Source organism: Sphaeramia orbicularis, chromosome 7 (assembly GCF_902148855.1).
Source record: "Sphaeramia orbicularis chromosome 7, fSphaOr1.1, whole genome shotgun sequence".
Lineage (NCBI taxonomy): Eukaryota > Metazoa > Chordata > Actinopteri > Kurtiformes > Apogonidae > Sphaeramia > Sphaeramia orbicularis.
Window position 1 is genome coordinate 6,740,678 of NC_043963.1, and position 25,168 is coordinate 6,765,845.

General features: G+C 34.0%; 1 pseudogene; it reads left to right on the top strand.

The window, feature by feature from the left end:
• The window catches only part of LOC115421945 (transcription factor E3-like), a 43,128-nt pseudogene that overhangs the window by 14,072 nt on the left and 3,888 nt on the right, over nucleotides 1-25,168 (top strand).

A 25,168-nucleotide genomic window follows, 5' to 3' on the forward strand; every position in this document is an offset into this window, starting at 1 on the left:
GGAGGTACACGCCCACATATTTACAAACTCACAAACACAGCACGGAAAAATTAGGAAATTAGCGATCATGTTTCAATAATGGGTGAAAAACACATGCAGTAGCAGATTCTGAACATGCGGCCCGTCGGCCAAAACCGATCTGTCAAAGGTTTGAATCCGACCCACGCGATGAATTTGCAAAGTGCAAAAAGTACACTGATGATGTTAACAGTAAAGGGTCGAACTGGTTTTAGTTCAGGTTCCACATACAGACCAATATGATCTCATGTAAAAACAAAATAATAACATAATAACCTATAAATAATGAGAACTCCAAATTTTTCTCTGTTTTAGTCCAAAAAACCCATTAAATTATGAAAATGTTTGCATTAACAAACTATCCTTTAACAATGCAATATGAATAAACTGAACAAATATGAACCTGAAATATCCAAAAAAAATAGTGCAATTTTAACAATATTCTACCTGTTACTGAATGTTTTGTGCACTTGTAGATCTGAACCATAATGCACATGTATAAATGATAATCTGAGGCAGAATATTGTTAAAATTGCTCTAATTTTTCTAAAGAAATTACAATTTTTTCTGGTTATTCATAATAATAATAATAATGGATTGGATTTATGTAGCGCCTTTCTAGACACCCAAAGCGCTTCACATTATTGACCCATTATTCATTCGCTCTCACATTCACACTCTGGTGGTGGTAAACTACATTTGTAGCCACAGCTGCCCTGGGACAGACTGATAGAGCGGTCACATCTTTGTTTATTAGGATAATTTGTTACTGTTTAGTTCAGGTTCCAAATACAGACCTATATGATCTCAAACAAAATAATAACATAATAACCTAGAAATAATGACTCTGAATTGTCTACATGGTTTAATGTGAAAAAAAATTACATTATACCTATAAATAATCATAACTCTAAATTTTTCTCTTTGTTTTAGTGCAAAATAAACATGAATTTATGAAAATATTTACATGTCGAAACTATCCTTTAACAATAAAATATGAATAAGCTGAAGAAATATGAACAACCTAAAATGTCTAAAGAAAATTAAGTGCAATTTTGCCAATATTCTGCCTATTATTAAATATTTTGTGCATTTGCAGATCTGATCTGTAATACACATGCATAAATAATAAATTGAGGCATAATATTGTTAAAATTGCACTTATTTTTCTTAAGAAATTTCAGGTTGTTCACTTTTTTTCCACATCTCTTTTTCTTTGGATAGTTTGTAAATGTAAATATTTTCATAATTTAATGTTATTTTTTTGTACTAAAACAAAGAGAAGAGTTTGGAGTTGTCATTATTTATAAGTTATTATGTTATTATTTTACTGATCAAATGGGACTGATTGTGGAACCTTAAAGAAGCTGAGTTTGACCCCCCTGCCTTAGAACGTCTGTAGGCGTCTGCAGGACCTTCGCAGATCGTCTTAAAGCCTCTGTTTCCTGATTCCTGCTGAACGCCGAAGGCCGTAAACGGGACGACTCACCAGTTCTGGGTGAACTTGGTCAGCAGCTTCAGTTGTACTTCCTGTCCGAGTCACAGTCTGCTGAGTCGGCACTCACTGAGGATCTGAGTCAACGACACGCAACGCAACGCAACACACATTCACAACGCTCGCAACGCACACTCGACACACAACACTCACAGAGTTTCCGCTTCAGCTGAATCAAGTTTCTGTGGTGAAACAAAAACACACTTAAAACCGGCTCCAGATCACAGTCAAAAACATGGATCAATGAGTTTAGAGCAGTGGGGGGTCAAACATGTTTATGTTTATGTTTATGTTTACGCATTTGGCAGACGCTTTTTTCCAAAGCGACTTACAGGGGAAAACCAATTAAATCACTCAATCAATCAAATTTTATTTATATAGCGCCAGATCACAAGAAAGTTATCTCTTGACATTTTATATATAGAGTTGGTCAAAACCAGACTCTAAGTCAATTTACAGAAACCCAACAGAATCCTCCAGGAGCAAACACTTGTGACTGGTGACAGTGGCGAGGAAAAACTTCCCTTTAACAGGCAGAAACCTCGAGCAGACCCAGACTCCTGGAGGATGGCCGTCTGCCTTGACCAGTTGGGGTTAAAGAGAGAGAGTAGAGAAGGGGAAAAAGAGAGAGCGATAGAGATAGGGACTGGGGGAGAGGGGGAGAAGGGGGGAGTAGGGGGAGACACATGGAGGCGGTTGAGGATAAGTGAGTGGTGATGATGAGGGCAGGGAAGAGGCCGGACCACCGCAGCAGGTCCAGAGATAATCGTGAAAGAATCTGTGGTTGTCCTGGGAAAAACCTTATTAGAATATTTAAAATGGAATGTTTGAAAGTGCTAGGACAGGAGGTGCTCTCGGAAGAGCTGGGTCTTCAGGAGCTTCTTGAAGATAGGCAGGGATGACTCTGTTCTTGTAGCACTTGGTAGAGCGTTCCACCAACGTGGAACGACCCATGAAAAGAGCCTGGATACATACATAACACGGGCCAAACATACGGCCCGTGGACCAGAACCGGCCGCCAAAGGGTCCGACCCGGCCCACGGGAGGAATGTGCAAAGTGCAAAAATCACACTGAAGATGTTAACGATCAAGGATGTGAAAATCATTTTAGTTCAGGTTCCACATACACACCAATATGATCTTCAGTAAAATAATAATAACATATTAATATATAAATAATGACAACGCCAAAGTTTATTTTTTTCTTTTTAATGTCAGAAAAAGACTGAGAACCGCTGCTTTAAACCTAGATGACAAATAAATGACAAATACATCTGCTTCATTTGATGCTGATCGATGTCACTCTGCTCTGATTGGTCGATTCAGATCGAGGACGCCGTCATCGATGACATTATCAGCCTGGAATCGAGCCTGAACGACGAATACCTGACGCTGATCGACTCTGGACTCCCGCTCGCTACCACGGTAACGTCAACACTCCCATCATTCTCAGTATGTACGGCTGATGTTTGGGTTTGTTTTTGTGTTTTTCTTTCCCCATCGTCATGAACTCAGTGTCACAGGAACACCTTCAGGGATGAGTCCAGATATGGGGCTGATGTTCACGCAAACTCAAGGATGAAATCAGGAGTGTTTGGTCAAAGGTCAAAGGTCAGTGTGACCCAGTGGAGGGGTGGATAGGAGGAAAACCATCCCACTGGGTCATGTATATGAACAGTCAAGGGTGTTGGACTGGTTTTATTTCAGGGTCCACATACAGACCACTAGGATCTCCAGTAAAATAATTACATAATAACCTGTAAATAATAACTTTGAATTTTCTTCTTAATTTAATGTAGAAAAAAAAATTCTATCATGCTTATAAATAATGATAACCCCAATTTTTCTCTTTGTTTTAATCCAAAAAATACATTAAAATATAAAAACATTTGCATTAACAAATTATCCATTAACAATAAAGAGTGAATAATCTGAAATATCTAAAGAAAGTGTAATTTTAACAATATTCTGCCTGTTATTAAATGTTTGTGCCTTTGTAGATCTGAAGTTGAAGCATAATATTGTTAAAATTACACTTATTTTTCTTAAGAAATTTCAGGGTTTTTTAGGTTATTCATATCTTTTTTGTTTGGATAGTTTCTAAGTCGGTGTTTATTGTTATGAGTCTGTGACTAATATCTGAATTCCTTATTCTTTATTTATTTATTTATTATTATTGTTAATTATCATTTTTATGGTGCAACAGGATGGAAATGTTCATGGGTTTGGGTATTAAAAAAAAAAAAAAAGATGACTGTATTATGCTTTTCTGGATGACTCGATGTGTCATAAAAAACACTTTGAGCAAAAAATAAATGGGTGTTTCTATGAAACTGGTCCTAAAAACAGGACATGGGGTTAAAAATTCAAACCAGATCTAGACGAATGTTATGGAGTAAGTTTGGCAGCACTTTGGGTCTATTCTAAAAATAAGTAATTTCTGAGATAAAAGAGAAAGTATTTTTCAGATAAAGCACATTTTTATATTATTTTACATTATTTTTTATACTAAAACTGAATGTAACATGGTCTAAAGAACACGAAAATTACATGCTACTATTTTTTTGAATATCTCTTTATTCTCTCACAGGTACATTTTGGAAATTGAACTAATTATGCAAGGCAGAGTGTTTCACAAAATTGACCGCTGTTGCAAAATAGTTCGCGATTTATATGCATTTAAATGCTCAGATTCTGCATGTAACACCAGTGGACACGATGGGTTCCACACCAAACCTGGAATGAGACTGAGATTGCTGAAAAACCCACATGTGTGGATTAGAAAAACCACTAGGATGGACACGTTTAACACAGTGTTAGTATTTAGAGTCTATAGAAGAGCATTTACACACGTTTTCACATCTAATGCACTGACACCTTAGGGAGCTTTAATGTCCATATTTGGGTCCTATTTTTGGACCCAATATTTAATTAAAAATTCATTAATTATAGGATGGCTCAGAGCAAGAGGATAATTTTATATGCATTTATCAGAGGTCATCATTAGGTCCATTCTGGGGGAAATATGTCTAAATTTACCTTTTGTTATTGGGTCTACAAAGCTGGAAAAGTGCCAGGTACCAACATGAACCCAGTTTCATAGAAGCAGCCAAAGGTAAATCTTTTCATAATTTAATGTTATTTTTTTTAAGTGGCTACTGACTCGAAGTGTTGGTTTGTCTATGACCACAGAGTCCGTCAGCGCCCTCATTGTATCATGTCTAGACTGGTAACTTATATTCCAAAAAAGTACCAAGGAAATCAGATAGAGAATAGGCCGTGGAAGACTTGAGTTCAATTCCCAATTGGAGCAGATTTTTTTTTTTTCCTAAAGATTTTCAAACGGCTGGTGGTGGTGGTGGGGAGGGGTAAGTAAATCTGACATTGATAGAAATCAGCCACTGGGACAACATTCATTGTACACAATTCCACAGGACCACAGCACTGACCTGACACAGAACTGAAGTCACACGTCACACTACTGCAGGGGTCACCAATCCTGGTCCTCGAGGGCCGGTATCCTTCATGTTTTAGATATTTCCCTCTTCCCGTACACCTGACAGTCGTGATCAGGCTTCTGCAGAGCTTGATGATAGGCTTATGGTTTGAATCAGGTGTGTTGGAAGAGGGATACATCTAAAACAAGCAGGATACCGGCCCTTGAGGACCAGGATTGGTGACCCCTGCACAACTGCATCTATCTAACCTGTAGCTCCGCCCACCTTCTCCAGCCTCCAGAGTAAAGAACACCATAAAACAACATACAGAGTATTTACATCAGTAACTCCTGTTCTATATTGTATATTATCACTAATTTGTCGTTTCTTCCATCAGTTGCCACAGAACTGTGGTAGAAAAATGCACAAAAGAATGAACTGAAGTATGCGCCTTATTGTATGACTACAGTACTGTGGCAACAAGAGGATAATGGTTAAAAAAAAATAAAATAGAGGCTAATGAGTTCATGTAACATTATCCCTGATTGGCTCTAGTACAAATGCTAACATTTGATTGGTCTGTGGCGATAGACAAACCCATATTTTGTGCCACAGTACTGTGGCAGTAGCCATTGCCTATTTTTTTGCACTAAAACAAATAAAAACTTGGAGTTGTCATTATTTCTGGGTTATTATGTTATTATTTTAATTTTACTGGTCTGATCCATTTGAGCTCAAACTGGGCTGAATGTGGAACCTGGACTGAACCTGTTCTACTGGATGTTAAGCTGCACTTTCAGTTTGTTGCACATGCAGATCATTTCTACTGAGGTGTGATTAAAAAATGATCACAGATTCAGCCGTGGTGTTTCCACATCCCTTTCACGGCTGACGCCGACAGTCTGATTTTGCATCGACTGCAGCAGATTCATGAAAGGCCGTCAGATCAGACCAAACCGGCCCACATCCAGACTTCCTCGTTTGTGCAGCTGAGGGTGGAGAGGGTGTGTGTGGCGCAGATAGCAGCTCAATGGGAGGGTTTTTTTTTTTTTTTTGTTTCTTTCTTAAAGAGACGTTTCCCCATTTTTCAACAGTCGTCCGAACTGAAAGAGGAAGAGAGGCTGCCTGTGTGTGTCTGCATGTGTGTGTTTGTGTGGTTTGTAACAGCAGCAAAAAACACACAAAGATGAGGATTTTAGTTTTACTGCCCGACCATGAGAAGAGGAGGATTAAATCAGAGGTAAAACTGTTTCTTGTTGTTTCAGGTTTGTTTGATTTTGGAATGTTGGAGTTGTGACCTTTGCTCTCTAGGGTCTAAAGCTGCAGATCTGGGACTCACTGCCTTTTTCCTGTCGTTAAAAGAAACAAATTACTTTATACAGAAGTTAAAATCTGGACGTATTATCTGCAGAAGTAAACCTGCTTCTCATGCAGAACATCATCGGTTCTGCTCAGATTAACCCGTAAAGACCCAGTGCTATGCTTGTGTCAGTTCACATGTGATTTTTCTTCTCTATTTAACCTTTTCTAAGTGATTTAACACCATTTATTATAAGATTATCCTCCGTATTTTGCATTTTTCCAGTGAAAATCATGTATTCTCCTATATTTAATTCACTGATCATGCTGATGTTCATTAAAGCTCAGATTAAAGTTCAGGGTTATTGTATCAAAAAATGACTAAACTGGAAAGAAATGACTTTTTTAGTAAAATCTATCATTAACTGAATGTAAAACCAAGTGTGTCTATCCACTGTCATTGATCCAACTGATCCAACAAGTCGCTGTTGCTTATTGTTTTTATTTTTTCAAATCCATTTTGTTCAATTTATGGATTTTGCTTATTTTACTCTTTTTTTACTTAATTTTAGTCAAATATTTGCTTATTTTTTTCATTTTATTTATTAATTTGGACATTTTTAATTCATTTTTGTATATTTTATTGATTATTTAACATAAACACAGTGTGTCCATCCACTGTCATTGATCAAATCCATGGGTTTTACTGGTGAATCAATGTTGTAGAAGATGACGGTGTTTCCACGGAAACTACAGAGCCTCTGAACGTCCAAATGGGTCATATCTGATGACCATGAAAAGATGAAAAACTGTATTTTACACCAATTATTTACATGTATTGATAGAATTAGTGGATCAACAGGTATTAAACGGTTTAGATCAGTAGATGGTTTTGGTCACTGGTGGATGTTTGGGTCTTTAAGGGTTAAACATTCCTCTGCAGATTTAACCCATAAAGACCCAAACAGTAAATGTGAGGTGTTTAAGGATATTTGATCCACTAAACCTATCAATCCATGTAAATAAGTGGTGTAAAATGCTTTTTTTTTGTTGACTTTATTTGATATTTCTATATTTTTTTGTACATCTTTGTACAGAATTAGTCCAATGTGTAATTAGTGTTGATCATTTTATCCAAATTGAGATGGGAATGAATGGAGTCTCCAACAGTCATTTTAGTGTATTTTTTTGTCTATTTTAGCAGATTTTGGTGTATGTTTTTGTTTGTTTGTTATTATAGCATGTTTTGTGTGTATTTTAGCATATTTTAGTACTTTTTTTGTGTTTTTAGTGTATTTTGGCATATTTTGGTCTTTTTTTTTTGTGTATTTTAGCATATTTTCTTTTTATTTTAGCACATTTTAGAGTGTGTTAGTGCTTTTTTGTGGTTTTTAATGTATTTTGGCATATTTTGGTGTATGTTTTGTATATTTTAGCATATTTTGGCATGTTTTGTGTATGTTTTTGTTATTATAGCATATTCTATGTGTATTTTAGCATACTTTAGTGCTTTTTTTGTGTTTTTAGTGTACTTCGCATGTTTTGGTGTATTTTTTGTGTATTTTAGCATATCTTCTTTGTATTTTAGCACATTTTCGAGTATATTAGTGCTTTTTTGTGGTTTTTAGTGTATTTTAGTGTATTTTTTTGTATATTTTAGCATATTTTGGCGTATTTTGGTATATGTTTTTGTTATTATAACATCTTTTGTGTGTATTTTAGCATATTTTAGTGCTTTTTTGTGTTTGTAGTGTATGTTGGCACATTTTGGTCTATTTTTTGTGTATTTTAACATTTTTTTCTTTGTATTTTAACACATTTTAGAGTATATTAGTGCTTTTTTGTGGTTTTTAGTGTATTTTGGCATATTTTGGTGTATTTTGATGTATGTTTTTGTTATTATAGCATGTTCTATGTGTATTTTAGTATATTTTAGTGCTTTTTTGTGTTTTTACTGTATTTCGGCATATTTTGTTGTATTTTTTGTGTATTTTAGAATATTTTCTGTGTATTTTAGCACATTTTAGTGTATATTAGTGTTTTTTCTGTGTTTTTGGTGTATTTTGTTGTATTTTTTGTGTATTTTAGAATATTTTCTGTGTATTTTAGCACATTTTAGTGTATATTAGTGTTTTTTCTGTGTTTTTGGTGTATTTTGGCATATTTTTTGTGTATTAGCCTATTGCATATTTTGTGCGTATTTTAGCATATTTAGGTGTATTTTAGTGCTTTTTTGTGTGTTTTTAGTGTATTTTGGCATATTTTTGTGTATTTTAGAATATTTTCTGTGTATGTCAGCATATTTTTGTGTATATTCATGCTTTTTCCTGTGTTTTCGGTGTATTTTGGCATATTTTAGTGTATTTCTTTGTGTATTTTAACATATTTTAGTGCCTTTTTGAGTGTTTGCAGTGTATTTCTGGATGTTTTTCTAGTGTGTGTTAGTGTGTAATAACTCCAGTCATTCATGGGTGAAGAGGTTCAGGTATGAGCTTTAGCAGCGTCAACGTCAGTAGCAGGTATTTTAGTCATGGACAAATGGAAATGGAATGTTAACTGGATTGAAACATGGTTCAGACTAGTTCAACACAATAACCATTAGACCTGTTGGAGTGATATTTATGTCAATGGAAAGAATGAAATTTGAAAAACATCTGAAAAAGTCATAAATTGGAGCTAAAACCTGCAGATGCACCTCGTCTCTCAAAAACCACCAGACTCCTTTGACAAAAGCAGAAGTTTTATGTCACAACTCAGGAGTTTTTGGATCTGAGCGAATATGTTAAAACATGAAATAACACAAGCAAAGAAGAATAAAATAGAGCAGCATGTGTTCTGAGAGGTCCAATCACTGTGTAAATGCAAAGAGGTGACGGTTTTTGATGGCTGTTTTTAGTCCAAAATGGCGGCGTTGTGTTTCTGCTGATAAACACAGATATAAGCAGTGAACCAAAATTAAGTTTCACTTTTTGTCGGTAGAACTTACTCCACATTAGTTCAGACTGTGGGAGGAAAAAGATGAAAGTGTGATGATTTCTAGAGGAAAAAGAGCTTTATAACAATTGAACAATATGAAGAATCCATCAACTGGTCAAGAAATCTATGAAAATCTTTTTTGAAGCCTTAGAATAATGTCATTGAAGTGCAGGACTCTTTCTTTCTTTCTTTTAAAAGTGCATGATTTAAAAAAAAAACAAAAAAAAACCTGATGATCAAAATGATCCTAAATACGGTATAAAGAATACTAAATACTGTATAAATTATACTAAGTACTGTGTAAATAATACTGAACATTGTATGATACAAAACAGTTTGTAAATTATATTAGATACTGTGTAAATGATCCTAAATACTGTATTAGTGATAGTACATACTCTATAAATAATAATAAATAATATACAAATTATTGTAAAGACTGTATAAAGAACTCTAATCCCTGTGTAAATTATAGTAAAGTAAATCCTATGTAAATGATAGTAAATCCTGTATAAATAATAGTAAATACTGTATAAAGAACACAAAATTCAGTCTAAATGATAGTAACTCATGTACAAAGTATAGTAAATCCTGTATGAATGATAGTAAATACTGTATAAATTATGCTGAATAGAGTGTAAATGATAGTAAATCTTGTATAAATGATAGTAAATCCTGTATAAATAACACAAGTCAGTCTAAATGATAGTAACTTGTGTATAAATGATAGTAAATCCTGTATAAATGATAGTAAATACTGTATAAATAATCCTAATCCCTGTGTAAATAATAGTAAATCTTGTGTCAGTGATAGTAAATCCTGTATAAATGACAGTAAATCCTGTATGAATGATAGTAAATACTGTATAAATTTTGCTAAATAGAGTGTAAATGATAGTAAATCTTGTATAAATGATAGTAAATCCTGTATAAATAACACAAAAGTTAGTCTAAATGATAGTAACTTGTGTATAAATGATAGTAAGTCCTGTGTAAATGATCATAAATACTGTCTAAATAACCCTAATCCCAGTGTAAATAATAGTAAATCTTGTGTCACTGGTAGTAAATCCTGTATAAACATGTGTTCAGAGAACGTAAACCTCCGCCAGGCACCCTGAACAGTGTGCATGTGTGGATCGACTGTTTCTTTTTAAATTCAACAGTTTCCAGGTTGTTCCATACAGCAGAAAAAGTTGAAGCTTGGTACCACTCATGTGTTTGTCAAATTATATTCAATTCCAATCAATATTTGTTGAGTTCTAATGAAAAATGTGTCATAAATGGGATTTTCAGTGTTAAATGTAAATGTCCACAGAGTCCACATTCCACAGTGGATGTGGACAATTTTGTGCCAGATACAAGATATTGTTCTAAGCTACAGGTGGATCAAATTCGAGGCTAATCGGAGTCAGTTTGAATTTTTTTATGAATTTTTGAAAATTGCTCAATGATGACAGAAAGGAAAATTGTAGATTTTGTGACCTTGCTGTGACCATGAACTTTGGCCTACTAGGCCCAAAATGTCATGGGTTGGTCCCAGGGCCTAGGCCTATCTGTGGGGAAGATTTAGGAAAAATGGTTGGAATTGTTTTCCCGTAAAGTTGCTAACAAACAAACAAACAAACAAACAAACACACAAAGCAAAGTGATCACAATATGTCCTGGCAGAGGTAATGACAGTAAAACCTGTATAAACGATGTTAAATACAGTGGAAATGACAGTAAATCCTGTATACAGTAAGTGCCAGTAAAGGTTCTGCTCCTGGTTCTGTGGTTGTGGTCCAGTAAATATTCTGGTTCTGGGGTTGTGGTCCAGTAAATGTTCTGGTTCTGGGGTTGTGGTCCAGTAAATGTTCTGGTTCCGTGGTTGTGGCCCAGTAAATATTCTGGTTCCGTGGTTGTGGCCCAGTAAATATTCTGGTTCCGTGGTTGTGGTCCAGTAAATATTCTGGTTCTGGGGTTGTGGTCCAGTAAATGTTCTGGTTCCGTGGTTGTGGCCCAGTAAATGTTCTGGTTCTGGGGTTGTGGTCCAGTAAATGTTCTGGTTCTGGGGTTGTGGCCCAGTAAATGTTCTGGTTCCGTGGTTGTGGCCCAGTAAATGTTCTGGTTCTGTGGTTGTGGTCCAGTAAATGTTCTGGTTCCGTGGTTGTGGTCCAGTAAATATTCTGGTTCTGGGGTCGTGGTCCAGTAAATGTTCTGGTTCCGTGGTTGTGGTCCAGTAAATATTCTGGTTCCGTGGTTGTGGCCCAGTAAATGTTCTGGTCCTGGTTCTGTGGTTGTGGTCCAGTAAATGTTCTGGTTCCGTGGTTGTGGTCCAGTAAATGTTCTGGTTCTGTGGTTGTGGTCCAGGGTTCTTTGGGGGTCGGATCTGCTCAGTGTCACAGTTGGACTTATCTGACCCGTAGGAGGACGTTTCTTATCCTTCCAGATGATTTCCTGTCCGATCAGCAGATTCCTGAGCTTCTGGAAAACTGTGAAAGCGCTTCAGGTCGTCCCGGGTCGGACAGATTCACACCAACTGGAAAACAAGAGAGAACAATTCACACCTTCACTGAAGTCAGACAGAAAAACAAAAACATCCAAGAATCTGAGAGTTTCAGTAAATGAAGCTGAAAACCACATTTACCCCAAGACAGGAACAGGAAGTGAAACAGGAAAGACTACAACTAAGGCTGGAGGGTAACAAGTATTGGGATTTAACTTTTTATTTTTTGTTTTATTTTTGATTATACTGACAATTTTCCATGGACGTAAATGACCAGATTAAAAACCACAAATAATCATCTTTTACATAGTTTTAATTTTGTTGAATAAGAATTCAAATTTTCCTCAATATGCTGAGTTTTATCTTGTGTCTCTTGTATAATTTATTATTATTATTAATAATAATAATAATAATAATAATAATAATAATAATAATAATAATAATAATAAATTTTATTTATAAGCGCCTTTCAAGACACCCAAGGACACTGTACAAGATAAAACAGACAATGCATAAAATACAAAGAAATAAACAAATAGATAAAAGAATAATTATGATATATAGAAATGAAGATATAAAATGGAGAATAAAATTTATGGTTATTTTCATCTTTCGTTTTCATTTTTTACACATTTTTTTGTCTTCTTTCACATTTTCATCCTGTCACATCTTTTCTTTCATTTTGTTGCATCATGACTCATCCATAATTTTCATTTCGTCACATCTTTTATTATGTTTCCGTCTTGTTATTGTTGTTTCGATGCGACTAGTGAGAGGTTTTTCGTTAATGTGTCGTGTAAATATGTCTTGGTTTTTGTTTAAATTGTGGAAAAACAACACATGAAATATTTGCTTTGTAATTAAATAAACGCGTTGTGTTAAAATGAATGAAATTCCTCTGCAATAACACCTTTGATGCTAAATAAACAAGCTTGAAATGATGAATATTCAACAACAGGAACTCAAAATGTCACGGAGAAAAACTGGGCACAGGTAGTTTTTATAATCAGCAACACTGAACCAATTAGATATTGATTAATAAATGAATCTATACTGATCAGTATAATCAGTAGTTGGTTTACATGCTTTATTTTATTATTTTTAAGACTCAATGATCTGATTCCAGCTTCATAAATGTGAATATTTTTGAATATTGTTGGATTCTGGACTTCTGGTTTGGTCTTGGTTGTTTTATGACATTTTATTGACACACACACACACACACACACACACACACACATATATATATATATATATATATATATATATATATATATATATATATATATATATATATATAATTGTTTTTTTTTACATTTTTGTAACTTTTTTGTCGGAGTGTTTCCTTAATGTTTATCTTGTTACGCCTTTTTGTCACGTTGCATCTTTAACATTCCATTTATGTAATATTTTTGTGTTCGTTTCTTCATGTAACATCCTTCATAATGTCATATCATTTTATTCCATATTTTACATCTTCTTTGTTTGGTTATTTTGTGTTTTATGATGGTTTTGTTGACTTTTCATTGGGGGTTTTCAGTTTTCACTTGGTTTATTTGCTTGTTTTTAAAGATAGTATAAAAAAATTAAGTTATTATTAGGAGTGTGTATTGGCAAGAATCTGGCGATACAATAAAAATCATAACACTAGGATCACGATACGATATATCACAATATATCACAGTACAAAAAGATAAAATGACAATTCTTTATTGGTTTTGTTTCTTTTTTAAAAGATTATTTCCTGGAAGAATGGAATTACACCAGAAATATGCACAAATACTAAACACACTTTTATTTGATCCCAACAGGATCTAATGTTATATCACAAAATGTTCCTGTGTTCAAACTTACATTCTGTTTTACAGACATTACAGTTTAAGATCCTGTTCAAATGTTCATATTCTATTAGTTCAGAATTAACATCACAACATTATTCATGTGTGATACCAACAAAGGAACTAACATTATTTAGTAAAAGAGTGTTAAATAATAATAAATAAAATATAAACAAAAAATAAAAACAAAAAAAATGAACCTTCATAATATCTGCATTTGAATAAATACCTAAAAATATCGATACAGTACAGTATCGTGAAATGAAATATTGTGATATATTGCAGAACCAATATTTTCTTACACCCCTAGTTATTATTGCTGTTATTATACTTTGTTTTATCTCAGATGATTTTAGTTTATTGTATTTTTTTCTGTCACAAAGCAGCTTAGAGCACAAAAAATAGTAGAAAAACTGATGGAAATTATTTATGTATATGTGGATATTGAGATAGTTTTTGATTATTGATTGATTACTCTAAGACGTATAAGTTTTAAGGACTTGTTTCTTGAGTTTTCGCTGAGCTTCAGAGTAAAAGATGAAATCTATGAGTGCCCTGTGGTCTCAGAAAAATACTAAACAAAAAACACCAACAACAATAATAACACAGGGTGTGTAGATGGTAAACAGTCCAACTGAACAGCTGATTTCTTCCTCCTCTTCCTCCTTTTCATTTCAGTCGAGTCACAGTTCATATCAAACCAACCAAACCTGTTTGTCTACAAAGTTTAATCTGCCTTATAAAAGATGTCAAGATCTAAGTACAGTTTTCCTTTCGTGTTCATCTCCATGGTAACTCCCACTGAGGCTCATGGGTATGGTAGTTTTAACACGTACAGACCTGTAAAACATTTGCACCGAAAGTTGAAGTGAAACCACAGTCGAAAACTCCAGACACGTTTCAGTCAACGCAGTAAAAATACAGCCTCGGACGTTACCTTACTCAGTGTTTCTGAACTTAAAACAACCAAAACTGTCCCACACTACAACTCCCATGGTGCACCTCAGAGACAAATATATAATCAGAGCTTTACTTTGTCTTATTGATACTAAATACTGTGTAAATGATCCAAAATAATGTATAAATCATCCTAAATATTGTGTAAAATACTGTACTACTGAAATACTGTGTAAATGATAGTAATTATTGTGTAAATAATATTAAATACTGTATAAATAATGTTAAATACTGTGTAAATGACCCTAAATACTGTATAAATTATAGGAAATACTGTATAAATGATAGTAAATACTGTGTAAATAATGCTAAATACTATGTAAATATATTAAACACAGGATAAATAATACTAAATAGTCGATAAATTATCCTAAATAATGTATAAAGGAGCTAAAATACTGTATAAATAATAGTAAATACTGTATAAATCATTGTAAATGCTATATAAACAATGGTAAATCCTGTGTAAATAACATTAAATCCTGTATAAATAATAGTTAATCCTGAGCATGTCTACGAACATCAGATTTCATATGAACTGGAAGATTCGTACAAACCCATCGTTTGTAAGAGTCTGTGTGACCGTGATGGCATTAGCGCTCTTTCCTTGAAAATGACAACATTTGATCTAAGAAAATGAAAAAAACAGGTGTTTTTGGTCCATTTTTCCATTTCTGTCATTAGAAAGAGAAAACAAAAATTAATCCGTTTTTTAAATCTGGTTTATCTGTTTTGACATTGAAAAAGAAAAACGCCTTGAAATTCAATTTTAATTCCTCTATTTTAAAACGAAAATCACTAGTTTTTCTTTTGTTTCTGGAAAGAAAATCCAAGTACCAAAAGATACTCTGACCCACAGGGAAATGTTTTAAAATGCATGATTCCATCCTAAGTTAAGTGTGTTTTGGAGGGAGGTTTTCAACGCCGTGAAGGAGGTTTTTAAAATGAACATCCCACAAAGCTTCACAGTGACAGTACTGGACGTAATACCCAAGGTCTGGATAAAAAGGCAGATAAATACCTCTTGAATATATTATTCACTGCTGCCTTAAAGTCTGTAACCATCATCTGGATGAAACCAGATCCTCCCTCATATAATACATGGATTCTAAAAGTTTGGGATGTTTACCAAATGGAGCAGATCACATTCTTACTAAGGCTTCAGAAAACCACCTTTACTAAAAGATGTGAACCTATGATACATTTATTGATGCAATAATATTTATTGATGATGCAAAACTCCATGTTGTTCATTCAAGATGTTGTCATCCTGCCTCTGACTAACATTTATATCTACCAGGGGTGTGTACTGGCAAGAATCTGGCAATATGATACAAATGACCATTCCAGGATCATGATATGGTATATCACGATATATCATGATACTACTAAAAACGCAAACATTTTTTTGTTTCTTTTTTTAAAATGACTATTTCCTGGGAAAATTGAATTACACCAGAAATCTGCGCAAATACTAAACATATTTTTATTTGATCATAACAGGATCTAATGCTATATCACAAAATGTTCCTGCGTTCAAACTGAAATTCTGTTTTACAGACATTACAGATTAAGATCCTGTTCAAATGTTCATATTCTATGAGTTTATAACTAAACATCAGAACAGTATTTTTGTGCAATCCCAACAAAGGAACTACCATCTGCCTCTCAGACAGTAAAAAGTGCTTTTAGGATGCTTCAAATAACCATTATTTAATAAAACAGTGTTAAATAATAATAAATAAGATATAAACAATAAAGGGAAAAAAATGAACCTCTGCCATATCTGCATTTGAATAAATACCTAAAAATATCGATACAGTACTTTTTAATATCGATACAGTATTGTGAAATGAAATATCACAATATATTGCAGAGGCGATATTTTCTAACACCCCTAATATCTACAGCCTTATTTTTGGAAGTGGACATCATTTGTTTGTTGTGATTGTTATTGTTTCCTTTAATTTCCATCCTATGTTTCCTGTGGAGGTTTGTGGGAATGTGCATGCAGCTGTGAAAGAGGAGAGGAAACTAATTGAACTGTATTTAAATGTATACATTGTATTGTACTAAAAAAAAAAAGAAAATCTAATAAAAACTAAGTTAAAAAAAATGCATAATTCCATTTCAAACAAGTGTTCAGAGAACGTAAACCTCCACCAAGCATCCCGAACAGTGTGCATGTGTGGCTCGACTATTTCTTTTTAGATTCAACAGTTTCCAGGTTGTTCCATACAGCAGAAAAAGTTGAAGCTTGGTACCAGTCATGTGTCTGTCACATTAGATTCAATTCCAATCAATATTTGTTGAGTTATAATGAAAAATGTGTGGTAAATGGGATTTTCAATGTTAAATGTAAATGTCCACAGAGTCCACATTCCACAGTGGATGTAGACAATTTTGTGCCAGATACAAGATATTGTTCTAAGCTACAGGTGGATCAAATTGGAGGCTAATCGGAGTCGTTTTGAATTTTTTTATGAATTTTCAAAAATTGCTCAATGATGACAGATAGGAAAATTGTAGATTTTGTGACCTTGCTGTGACCTTGAACTTTGGCCTACTAGGCCCAAAATTTGATGGGTTCATCCCAGGGCCTAGGCCTATCTGTGGGTACAATTTGGTAAAGATGGTTGGAATAGTTTTCCCGTAAAGTTGCTAACAAACAAACACACAAACAAACGCACACAAACAAACACACAAAGCAAAGTGAGGTAAAAAGCAAAATATCGCTCCTTTAAGGTTTAAATTTTTGTTGGATATCATGGTTGCCCAGATTATCTTCAGGATTCGTAAACACTTGTTTTGGGAAACATTCAGTTTGTGTTTAATGTGGGCCGTTTCCTTCCAGCCTTCTGCTCCATACATGCATACATTACTTCTGTAAATGCAGATTTTTGTTCTGGTGCGTCTGTTGGTGCTTCTCCATACTGCTCTGAGATACAAAAGCTTGATTTGCTTTACTGATTCTAGCCTAAATATTGCGTAAATAATACTAAATACTGTATAAATAATACAAAATACAGTGTAAAGGATCCCAAATAATGTATAAATTGACCTAAATACTGTATAAAATATTAGTAGATACTGTGTAAATAATATTAAACACAGTATAAATAATACCAAATAGCCGATAAATTGTCCTAAATAATGTATAAATGAGCCAAAATACTGTATAAATGATACTAAATACTGTATAAATGATAGTTAGTACTGTATAAATAGTTAATCCTGTGATCCTGTGTCCAGTCCCCGTCCTCAGTCATTTTGCTACAAACACAGGTGAATTCTTTTCCTCCTGTTCTAATGGGGGTGTCATTCCAGGTTTTTATCTTTAATGTTTGGGTTTTTTTCCTCATTCATTTCGAGGCCGATGGTGCTGGATATTTTGTTCAGTCTTTCTGCTTTTGTATGATAGTAGCCCGACGTCATCAGCAAAATCTAGATCGTCCAGTGTTGTGTTCATGGTCCACTGTATGCTTCTTTCTTTTGACGATTTCAACTAAAAAACTGCTCAGTGTTCTACTCTAAACATCAGACTGTTTATCAGTTATATGTTGGAGCTATCTGGTAACCAATGAACCACAAAAAGGACGGGGGGGAGGGGACTAAACACAAATGTATGATGTCGATGAACTCACAAACTTTACATTGAAATGTTTTTTTTTTCCACGTTGTTACTCGAGCTATGCTTTATCTGCAGTGACGTTTTTCTCTTAAAATTGCTAAATATGTCAAAGGAACCATGTGCTAGCTCTTGTTTTTTACCTGGAACGACAACCATAGTGTGAAATTTTAGCTACAAGCAGTGTTCACAGTAGCAGCTTTACCTGGAATCATGTCTCAGGGGTTAAAGGAATCAATACACAACAGAGTGAGAATACTGTGCAATGGTTTTTCATTAACAATTTTAATTTAATGACAGTACTGATGCGTATGATCACCTCAGGACAGAAGGGTGGGAATTTATTGGTCAGTAGCATCTGTCTGTCATTTTGTTATACCTGGAAAAAACATTTAATAATTTTTTTGCAGTTTTGTTATCAGTTTTGTTGTGAAATTTTTTTGTTTTTTTTTATTTTGTCTGTGTTGCATCATGACATTTCCCATCACAGTGTTCATAGATATTCATACTATCACATGCTGTAGATTCACTTCTATTGATATTGTCTGTTTTATTTTTTATTCTACTTAGCTCTATTCTTTTGTTACTTTGTAAAATTGGACAATTTATATTCTATTTTCCTATCTTATTTTAGTTTTTTTATATTTTTTATTCACTCTATTCTTACTCTTGTAACACTGGTGTTTTGTTAATTATACTACAGTAGTACTCCTAATTTCATTGTACACACAATGACAATAAAGGCTATTCTATTCTATTCTATTCTATTCTATTCTATTCTATTCTATTCTATTCTATTCCTTGGAGCAGATCTAGAAAAAACAGGACATTTTCCCAGTAAACTACTCGATTCTTCTGCTGTGAATGGGCAAAGTCAACAAAACTGATTAAATATGAGTAACAACCACCGCTTTTACATTTTTATTTTTGGTTCAATCTTGTTGATGAAAAATATATATATATATTCAGCTGTAGAACATGACTCATTTTGTGCTGTGGTCAACTATCAACAAATTCTATTTCCCACAAGCCCCATACCATCCCTTATTTATACTTGAGAAATAAGTCGATACAGCCTCATGGGAGTTCATTCTGTTAAAATATAGATTTGTGTCTTGTACTGTAGTGAACCGTGAACTACAGGATTTATTTTAGTTAAAGTGATGCTAAGAAGGTGAAACTGTTAAATTATTATTTCTTTCATATGTAGTACAAAGCAACTTTTTGTATATTTTAGTAGTAATTGTATATTTAATATTTTATCTTTGTAGTTTTTGTATGTTGTCAGTATTTTTCAGTATTTTGTGATATTTTTATACAGTTTTTTGCATTTAAAGTGTTTGCTGCTAAACAGATTCATTGTACCTGTAACAGTGACAATGAATATCTGTTCTATTCTATTCTGTTCTATTCTGTTCTATTGTATTGTATTGTATTCTATTCTGTTCTGTTCTGCTCTGTTCTATTCTGTTCTGTTCTATTCTATTCTGTTCTGCTCTATTGTGTTCTATTCTATTCTATTTTATTCTATTCTATTCCGCTCTATTGTGTTCTATTCTGTTCTATTCTGTTACTAAATCATCAACGATAATCGAATTGTAAAACTTCCTAGTGTCTCTTGTTTAAAATGCACAAACTGCTCGTCATCCTAATCCCGGCCTCTGATTGGTCCTTTCCAGATGCCGGTGTCGGGGAACACACTGGACGTTTACGGTAGCGGAGGCATGGCCACGCCCACCATCACCATTAGCAACAGCTGCCCGGCCGACCTGCGAGCCGTCAAGACGGAGCTGAGCGGTGAGTCCGTCCGTCCGTCTGTTAGAAACACAGTCAGACGGACTTTATCCTGACAGATCTGTGACCACCTGTACGGATCAGCCTGTCTCCTGTTCTATGATTATTGTCCATTAACCTTCTGTACAGACGAACAACAGCAGTGGATTCATCCTACGAACATTTGTGTGTGTGTGTATCCGTAACCGCTGATGTCTAAAAACCTTTACAGCACATGACTGAACATTGTTGTTGTACTGAGAGACGTAGGAAGCAAAAGGAAACGCTGCTAATGTCAAGGCACAGTGATGTTTTAACCCTTTAAGTGCCATAACTGACTGAAACAGACCATAATAACTCCAGATAGTTACCAAATCTTGTTACCACCTCCCACCAATAGATGGCAGACATGTGTCCCTTCAATCCTAACACCATTTCAAGGCATGTTTCTATTAAAAGTGAAGAAGAAAATCCAGTTGATTTAGTTTTAGTTTGGCTAGATAAGGACAGATTTGGCTACTCTGCTGTTTGGCTAAAAATCACCTAAAACTTACTGCATTTTACTTTCTACTAATGTTTAAGTTCATTTATTTTAAGGATAAGATGATAAAAAAAAAAAAAAAACATAAAGAAAACTTCCACGTAAATATGAATGAATGAATGAATTTATTTTTGGTTTTACATCAGTCATTGTACTCCGTACATCAATTGTAATAAACATAAAAAACAAAAAAGGAATAGGCTAGAAGCAAAAGCTTATTTTTTGCCTATCCTTTTCAACTAATACACCGCTTACGTCAACTTAAATGTGTATAGCATCGAGCATTTACACCATAATAATAACAAAAAAAACAAAAAATCAACAACAAAAACACATCTACCAACTCAATTCAATATTTCTCAATAATTTAAACTTAAAGTACTTTTTTTTTTTAAACTTCGCCAAAGGAGTGAATAACTTAAATGCATCATAAGGTCCATTCCATACTTTCACACCCACAATCCCCATTCATGTAGACTTCACATCTGCCCCCACTCTAATCCACTCACACATATCAGAATCTCTGAAATTCAAATTACTCGCTCTTAATTCCAAGAAAATAAATATGTTCAAAGTTAAATTTCACCAAAAGTTACTCAATCCAATATGGCCGCCAACCTGTGATGTCACAATATGCAAATTAAATGAATATATTTACTCACATCATAAACTTTGGGTCATATGTGATATTTTTGTCGTTTACTATATGACTTTATCTCTAAACTCTAAACACTTCCAAGATACAGCTTTTTGAAATCGGGATATCAAAATTGAATATTCATAAAAAGGCACCTACAGGGTTAATATTTAATACGACATAAAAATGCGAACAGTGCTAAAAATGAAATATACAAACAGTATGTTTGTCGTGATGCCATCCTTCGTCCTTGCATCAGATTGTGAAAGTTTTTTTTACTCCTAACCTTCTATTAGTTGTAACAACTTCTAGTTTTTTTCAATGAATGACCTTTAACCTTTAACCTTTGACCTTTGGCCACCAGAATCCTTTCATATCATCCTTGAATCCACATGAACTTTTTTATCAACCTTTAAGACACTTAATCCACCTGTGACTGAAATATCATGTTTTAAAAGATCGGTAGAGACATCTAAAAAAAAAAAAAAAATTTAATATTAATACATTTTATTTATGGGCACCTTTCAGGACACTCAAGGTCACCGTACAAAATTGTTAAAATAACACAGAATTAAAATTACACACATACATATATAAAACATATAGGTACATAAAAACAGCAGCAGATAAAAGTGAAACAATGAACCTGAGTAAGCCTGTCTGTTTTCAAATGCAATAACATGACTGAAAAACACTGCATAGGAAATAATTATCGACAAAATAGTGAAAAAAATAACATTTTTCACTGATGTGACGTGTGAACACATCATGGTTTTTGTTGTGCAAATTTGAAGAGAAAAAAAATGGAAAACAACACATAGAAGTTTCCATTTTAAATGCAATAAAGAAATACTTGTATTAAAATCATGAATGAGAAAAAACCCCAGTTTTGGTGACATTTACACAAAGAACATCTGATGTTGAAAAACAAGCTTTGAATGAAATGCTTTCAGAACAGGAAGTGAAAAGGTCATGTTGAAAAGCTGGTCACAGGAAGTTTGATACTTGTTTCCGAAACTGCATGTCCATATTCCTGATAATCAAACAACACTGAACGATTTAATTATTGATTAATTATATAATATTGTAATCAATAGTTGGTTTGAGTGATTTGTTTTAATTATTTCAAGTCTAAATTATCTCATTCCAGCCTCTTAAATGGGAATAATTTCTGAATATCTTTAGATTCTTGACCTCAGTTTGATCCAATATTCATCTGAGAATTAGATTACATTACATTACATTACATTTTAGTGATCCCACAAGCGCAAGAAAAAATGTGCATGTATACAGGTAGTGCAAAAGATAGACAATTTAAAATAATAATAATAGTAATAAAACTCAACAGTGGAATTGCTTGTTGTTTTAATTGCTTTTTATAGACAATTTTATTAATTGATAAAATAATAAACAGCTCATTCATGGCTAGTTACAGCCTTAGTGATAATAAAATTGGTTAAATTCAGCCCCATTTATCTAAAACAGAAGATTTTTTTTTTATTAATTGATGTGTAAAGATATACTGTTTTTAGTTTTATTGTCTTTCTATGAGTTGTTTATGTTATTTGGTCTGGATTTTAACTCGGTTCCTGATCGTCTGCAGGGCTGATGTGGGTTTGATGTCTGAGTTTCTCTTCTTTCTGTCCATGTTAAATCTGTTCTTGGTTCAGTTTGATGAGTCAACATCATTACTTCCTCTGAACACACACACTAAGCAGCCACTCGCATTTTCCCACATCATCAGTTCCCACTTCCTGTTCAGTCAACATTTCTCCTGTTTCTGCCTCCCTTTACCAAATAACCCTCTGTAACAATCAGCAGGTCCTCATGTGTGCAGAACTTTTACCTGTTGAGCTGTTTTTCACTGGTCGCGGTTCAGTTTAATACATGTCAGATGGGATACAACGCTGGGGTTTTTCACTGCTTTCTAATGTTATGAGTCAAACCATGTGAAAGTGGTGTGAAATTGCAAAATAATATGTCTGTTTATTGCATTCGATACAACATTAATGTCGAAACAGGGAAGCAGGTCTGGAAAAAATCAAGTCAGTGCAAAAACAGGTTGAACAGGAATTTCAACAGAACAAAGACCGTAGAAATAAAAGTCATTTCACAAGTACTGACGGTAATGTTACAGCCAGTGAAAAGGACAGCATGATGCAATATTTAAACCATTATTACAGGGTAGGAGTAATAAAACATAATTAACCCTATAATGCCTAACGTATCATATTTGATCCATGAGTTTTGAAGCCCTCTACATGATCAGTGTGATATTTTTTACCTTGAAAAATCTGATGTATACAATTAGATCCATGCAATACACAGATAATCCACCAGGGGGAGGAGTTCATTCACCAGAGGCCTTTCCAGTGACACTGCAAGACTGACATTAATGAGGAAGGAGGAAGAACTTTGACAGTTTAGGAAAGGAATTAAAAATTTGTTAGACATGTTTGTGTTATATTATGTTTTTGTTTGTTTAAAAATAATAATATTTGAGCTTTGAGACCCGATGTATCAAATACGATACAAAATTGAAACTCATACATTGAAACTGATATTTGAAAAAACATTTTTTTTTGGTTGTTCAGAAGGACCAATAAAGGCAAAGCAGGTTTGATTCTATAGCACATTTCATGTACAAGACCATTCAAAGTGCTTTACATAAAACATTAAAAGCATTACAGCAGAAGCAATTAAAAAAGTATAGACATGTGAATAAAAAAACAGATAAATAGATAGAACAGATAAAAACTTTAAGCTTAAAAGAAATGGTGCCAATCTGAACTGATGAATAAAAACTCTATTCAAATGCAGCTGAGAACAGGTGGGTCTTTAACCTGGATTTAAATCAACTGAGTGTTTTAAAGGCTCCAGTTTAAAAGAATTGGAATTTTCTGTCAGTGGTTTAATGGTTCAGGCTCTGCAGGGTTTAAAGGTGCTGGAGACTTTCGTGACCAATTTTTCATCAAATCTGTCAAACCTCAGTCACACCCTCAGTATCATGAATCTGTCAGTCTGTCTGTGCATTACGGTGAACAGTTTCTTGGTGCCATCCACCAGAAACAAACCATGTGTTTACATTCAGAGCCAGGAGGGAACTCGGGCATCTTCTGAATTTTGTCGCGATGTGCATTATGGGAAGCGAAGGCTTGCGCAGCCACCTGCAGCGGCAGCTGCTACAGACATGATAGGAAACAGCAGGAACTCCCTTCCTTCTATGCATATTCCTCCAGCCGTTTGCGCGTTTCCGCGTGTTTTGTTTCATCCATATAATACCATATGGTCGCACAGCCGCCTCACAGCGGCAGCGCGACCATTTTTTAATATTTGAAATAAATAATGGTACAACAGTTCTTCAGCTGAGACATATTTGTAAATGTATGAACTGAAATGTGAATATTTTTGATGATTGTGAAGATGATGATGATGATGATGATGATTCTGTTGCAGATGTGGAGGCCAAAGCTCTGATTAAAGAGAGGCAGAAGAAGGACAACCATAACCTCAGTGAGTATTACAGTATTAGTACAGCATTTACTCTGTAATGTGTCTCTGAAGTTCATTATAAAAAAAAAAAACAAAAAAAAACAACAGGAAACTTTGAGTCATTTCCCTCAGTTTGTTCTTATAATCTGATTTAAATGTCAGAATGTGAGGAAGATATGATCGGACCATTTAATAATAATAATAATAATAATAATAATAATAATACATCACACTTATATAGCGCTTTTTTGGACACTCAAAGACACTTCACAAACAAACAAAATAAAAAGAACAAAAAGAACAAAGGGGCTCAAGAAAATGCAAGTTTGAACAGGTGAGTTTGAGTTTAAAAAATGTATCAATAAAAAACATGTTCTGTATATTTTTAGATCTGAAGTAAAAAAAAAAAGAAAGAAAGAAACTCAACTGGAAACCCTCTGTGATGATTTAATAAGAAAAAATCCAAATAATTGAACCTAATTGATCCACACAGTCATTTTCATCTGCACTCCCTGGTAGATGACATTTAAACATTAAAAAGAAACTTGCACAAGCATAATTATGCAAGATATAACCATGTGTTGTATGA